The sequence below is a fragment of the Cyprinus carpio genome, chromosome A23, assembly GCF_018340385.1.
Source record: "Cyprinus carpio isolate SPL01 chromosome A23, ASM1834038v1, whole genome shotgun sequence".
Taxonomy (NCBI): Eukaryota; Metazoa; Chordata; class Actinopteri; order Cypriniformes; family Cyprinidae; genus Cyprinus; species Cyprinus carpio.
The window spans coordinates 17,860,840-17,866,907 of NC_056594.1; positions in this window are offsets into that span (position 1 = coordinate 17,860,840).

The following is a 6,068-nucleotide window of genomic DNA, read 5'->3' on the forward strand; positions in this document are numbered from 1 at the left end:
ATACACTTATTACTCACTGTAGCACTAAACTGCCTTCCCTCCTTGTAAACTATATTTACAATATATCTGTTTGTGTTTGTTCACCTCTGAACATGTAGATTTGTTGACTCATGCACTGACAATAAATCAAATACCAATACATATACTGCTTTTGTATCTGTAGATATAAATATTTTTATGCTAACAAAGGCCTTCTGAAGCAACTCACTACAGTTATAAATCTTGGAAGAATATTTTTTTATATAACTCGGATTATATTTATCTGAAAGAAGAAAGTCATATACACATAGGATGGCTTGAGGGTGAGTAAATCATGGGCAAATTTTCATTTTTGGGTGAACTATGGCTTTAAATTCTATATAGTAGCCTTTAGTAGCTTTTACATGTAAAAATGTATATACTACATATGCTCATTGCAATTCTATTTAAAAACGTAACTAAAAAACAGTAAATAATTAGTGAGTAAATGACAGAATTTTCAATTTTGAGCTAATTATCACTTTAAGAACAGCTCCAAACCAATGCAGTACTGCACAAATCACAAACTAACATTTTTTGCCAAGAAGATTAACAGAGTTTGAGCTAGAGAGGGGTGTGGTGAGGATTGATAACATTGTTCCAGAAAACATAAGCAATTTATAGCAGCGACATTAACACTACTAATTTTGCAAACAATTCTGAGGCATCTTTGTCTGCGTCATCATGAAAAAAATGACTTCAAATGCATTGTTACATAAAACCAGTTGGAGATGAGGTAAGTGGAAACATGCAGCCAAATCTTTTATCATTGTTTTCCACTAACTGAGAGCGCACTTCACCAGAAGCTAAGTACACACGTCCGTCTCCCTCAGAGCCTCTGCTGATATTTGCCCAGTTTCCCTGAGCTAAGCTCGCGTCTGACCTACTACCATATTCTGACAAAACAGTTTTTGTTAGAGCCTCTTTAAAACGTTCCATTTTCAACACATGTTTGCCTTATTTCTTTCCGCTCCCTCGTTAAAGCAGGCGAAGCGTCACGGGCCTGAATCATGCTGTCCTGCTGTTACTTTTCCAGCGCAAATAAATAAAGTGAAGAATATATAAACACCTGAAAGCCATCATTCCACAGGCAACTTAGCAGTGTGCGTAATCAATCTGACTGGAGATGTTGCTCACACTAATGAAACTTAAAATCCACAACCTGTTTTTTTTTTCCATGAATGCACAAGACACATGACAAGCTAAGTGTTTGTGTTTAGTGTGAGCTCACTGCAAATGTTATGAATATCCCTGTTCTTCACTGCTTACATTCTCTACACCCTTTAAGCTGTTTTTCGCAAAGCCAGCCAGTTGTTGCTGGTAATGGGAAACAGGTTAAGATGGAAAACAACTAGTTTGATCAGGATTGGTAAACGACACCATATTTCTTCTACAGCCACCCCGCCACCTCCTCCAGGCCCAGGAGACAATATTTCTCAGAAGCGCAGGCACCTCCTGTGAAACGAGAGGTTGTTTAACAAGAATTCGTATTTATGAGTAAACCCTTACTCTCGTGTCCTGGGATGTCACTTATGTTGTGCTCAAGCGCTGATCCCCCGGCGAGAGCTCTAGAATTGTGTGCTTTCATGAGTTTTTCCAACAATCATCCACCTTCATCTTTGAGCAGCAAGGGAAAAGAAAGTTTTGAAGGAGGTTTTGAAGCTCATAAAGCCAAAGCCTATAAATAAGAAGGAGACAAAACACAACAACGACTGAAAAGTGTTAGAAATTGATGTTTTCATGACACTTTGTAAATATAAAAACTTAAAATGTAAATCTAAAAGGTAGATGTGACATACCTGAGAGGTCTCATCCAGTGAAACAAGACATTTTACATTTTAATGACATTTTAGGCACATTACGACATGCAAGATCAGATGAAAAGCTGTTTAGGTTTTAAAAGGATCTAATGGACTTTTTGTAATTCAACATTGTAATGCACCACTTAGGAAATGTGAAAATGTAGTTGAAAATAGTAATAATAATAAAAAAAATTATTTACATAGTTTGGGAGTTTTTTGTCTTGGTTACAAGTTGTCACATAAGGTGATGACTAACTGAGCATTTAGATTCATATTTAACATTTAGACTTGCATGAAATCAAATGTGACCTTACTTTATTTACTTTCCTATAATCAGGATTACTATAGTTAACTAAAACTAAACATTTGTTGCTATTTGTAAAAATGTACACTAAGCTAGTTGCTGAGGCATTTCTTATTTTAGTTTATTTTGATGTACTAAAAAAAAATGACAAACACCCAACAAAATTATGTTTTAATTCAAATGAAAATAGAAAAATTAAAACATATTCAAAATATTAATAACTATAATAGTATCTCAATGATACTAAAATAATATGTGTTAGAATGTTCATGTATTATATATAATATAACAAACTAAAATTACTGACATTTTTTTTTTAATAATTAAAAAATATAATTAAAATAATTCTCAAATGACCTTTTCATGTACCATCATCCAGTCCCTAATCACCTGCCAAATAGAGACCACTTTTCACAATCCAGACAATTCATGAATCTCAGATCCTGGGAAAACACTCTCTGCCTATCAGTCATTTTGTGTGTTCAGTATTGCTGACATAAAATTTGCTGACATAGGGTGTGGTTGAAGTTAAAAAATTAAAAATCTTTCATCATTTACTCACCCTCCATTCATTCCAAACCTGTAAGAATTACTTTCGACTGTGGAACATAAAAGAAGTTATGTCCCTGCGGGGGTTTTTTTGTCTGTAAGAAGTCAACGGGCTGCAATGTTGTTTGGTTTCCTTTGTAACTTCCCAAATAACTTCTTTTGTGTTCTGCAGAAGAAAGAAATACAGGTTTGGAAACACATGAGGGTGAGTAAATGGTAACAGAATTTGCATGTTTGGGTGGAGAATCCCTACTGTAAAAATCTGTGACAGCAAATCAGAAAACGTAAATGTTTTCAACTAAATCTGGAAAACTTTCTCTGTGCCTCAGAAGAAAACAACAGAAAGATTCAGAGTTATTCAGCGCAATTGATTTGCCGACTTAACTTTCCTAACACATGGATTTTAATTTCCTTTTTATTGCAGCACTGGATGCTGATCCAGACCCCTATGGATTCCTTGGTGGTTTCGGAGCTGGGTTGTGCAAGATGTTCCTCGACAGCACCACAAAGGTCTCGGCTCTAATGAGAAGCAGTAAAGAGTCTTTCCCTTTAAGCACTTTAATTACAGTGGATCTGCCTCTTCACGCTCTACCAAACGTCCTCTGCTGTGGTCGATCAATCCGCAGTGAGTTTTTCAGTCATGATCATTACCTAACAGCTCCACTTACACCAAACATTATCTAATCTGAAGGAAATGGAAGTAAGAGTGTTGAGATAATGCGACAGTCAGTTATAAAGATACAGTGGCTTATTTGTATGTTTTTCTTTTGCCTTCTCGCCTTCGAGAAAGAGAGCTGAACTTGAACTTGAACTAAATGTTTATTTAATTGTAGTAACCACAAACAAACCCTTAGCATGCAGTCCAAAAAACTGCATTTTTAGAACTAAAAACCCTTAAAACATGATTTATACGGTGTTTCTTTTTTTTTTAATGGGAATGTCCCCAAACATTCCCCAAAGGAGGTTGTGTCAAATTAAGGTCACTTTTGAGGAAATCTGTCCCCAAAGTATAGCTAAATATGGGGCTGAAAACCCCTTAACCTCCAATACAAACATGAAACCTGCGTTAGCATGCACTGCTCAGAACTTGCACTTTGTAGATGTTTTCTGTTACCACTAGAGGACAGTGATCGAACAAAATGTTCCTTTCCAGTAATGCATATACCCACCTCTGTCTCTCTGAGGAGGACTGGTGAGAATATTGTATAGGTGCTGGAGAAGTGTGTGGGTAAACTTAGCCTTCCGGAGATGTTTACTCATCGAGAACCATGTGGGAGAAGCGCTGGAGGACTTGAATCCTCTGAGAAGACCCATGGGAAAGAGAGGAGAGCCAGAATAGTACCTACATAAAACATACACACGCGGTATCTGTCTGTAGGGGAAATGTTTGATGAAATGAACTGAGAACGGCAAACGTGTTGCCAGGCAGATCGTCCCCAAGATACTGAAAACAAAAGTTGGATAGTTGTGGTTTTAAAACAGGTAAGCCATGAATCATATGATACACTCATAAAAAGTTTTTAAAAGAACCAATAATTCTTAGTGTGAAGAACATTTTAATAATCTAAAGAATACTTTTCTACTATAAAGAACCTTTTGTGCAATGATGCCAATAAAGAACCTTTTTATAAGAACCTTATTTTTTAAGAGTGTACACATCATACTACCACATTTTCAAAATTGGTTATGAGAAAGAAAAAAAAATAATAACAATACAAATTTTGGTCTGTTTCTCAGACAAAACTATCATATGACATGAAATATAGGACTCTAGTCATATGGACTACTTTTTGGTGCCGTTTTGAAGCTTGACATCTTCGAGATTCTTCTAAATGTCCCTTTTTGTGTTCCATGGGATTGAAGACACATGAAGATGAGTAAATGATGACAAAATTTAATTCCTTCCTCTCATAGGCGGTAGAATAAAATGTGCATACCCACAAGCCGACATTGAGGACAGACAGTAAGTTCTAGAGATCTCCAGAGGATGTCAAGAGATCCTTGAGCGTCACACACAATCAACACTTCACACTGATCACCACTAGAGACTCGTCCCTATAGCAAGATGAGCTGACTAATGCAGTCTTGAAACATGGTTTGCAATACAATTCACTCTCAAATCATCATACAATGTAGTTTGAGAATGCGATGCAATGCTAAATTAATAAATGTAAATTATCATGGGCTTTGGTGTTTGTTAAGGCTGCTGTTTATATCATGGTCTGTTTGTATACTCTGGCAGGCAGGTATGCATTAAAGCCGATTAATGCACAGGTAGTTCCAAGTCAGTTTAATCACCGTTCTGTATTAATGCACTGTTTCCACTGACACACACAGAGAGAGAGAGAGAGAGAGTGAGAGAGAGAGAGCGCTGCGCACACACAGAAGCATGCAGGAGCACAGAAACATATTGCCCCTGCAACATTTATTAATAAAATAGCTTAGATACTGGATCGCTGCATTATATTCCTCAGCAACGAGGTAAAATCGCTGTTTAAGTAGCCTAACTAAACTCGCAGCTTCATTACTTGTAGAGAGAGACGAGCAGATGCAGTTAACTCACTCAGACAACTTTAATCATCATCATCTCTCTCTCCTCCTCTTGCTCAATCGGTTGATCTATCGATAATTAATTCAAATATATGTGATCTTACCACACTACTTCATCTCTGTGTCTGAATGCTAGAGCTAACCATTTTTACCTTTCCGGTCAAATATTGCGCTGCAAACAAAATCAACAGCTCTAACTTGTCAATGCTGGAATATGACTATGGTACACTCGGCCTCTAGGTCGTGCATTAAAATCTAGCAGTGCATTATCCATTACTTGCTTTAGTACAACTGCTTTGTTATATTCTCAGAGTACAACTTGTATCTTCTCAACTTTTACCTCTGCTTACTGACACATCCATCCCTTCCTACACACACAAGCAACTGGAGGGAATAAACAGTTAGATATTCACCACCAGGTGCCAGTCAAGAGCCAAAGAGCTGCAATAGAATTCCAAAACATGAACAGATGGTAAACAGAATCTAACATATTGACTTCAATAGCTATTCAGTAGCTCTTCTCGAATAGTTGTCATCAGGATTGGTAATTATGGTTGGTCGCAAATTTTACTACTATTCAACTAAACAATCAGCACATAAGCAAAGCATGTGGGTTGGAAACACGTTCAAGTGTTGGATCACTAAAAGAAATAAAATTTTCATGATTTACTCACCCTCATGTCATACCAAAACTTGCATGACGTTATTTCTTGACGGAAAAACAAAATGAGAAATTCCGGAGAACGTCCTAGGTCCTCTTTTTCATGCAATTACAATGAACGGAGATTGAAAAGATTCACAAACGCACACCATCCTGTGAATAAGCATGGTAAATTCCTCAGAAG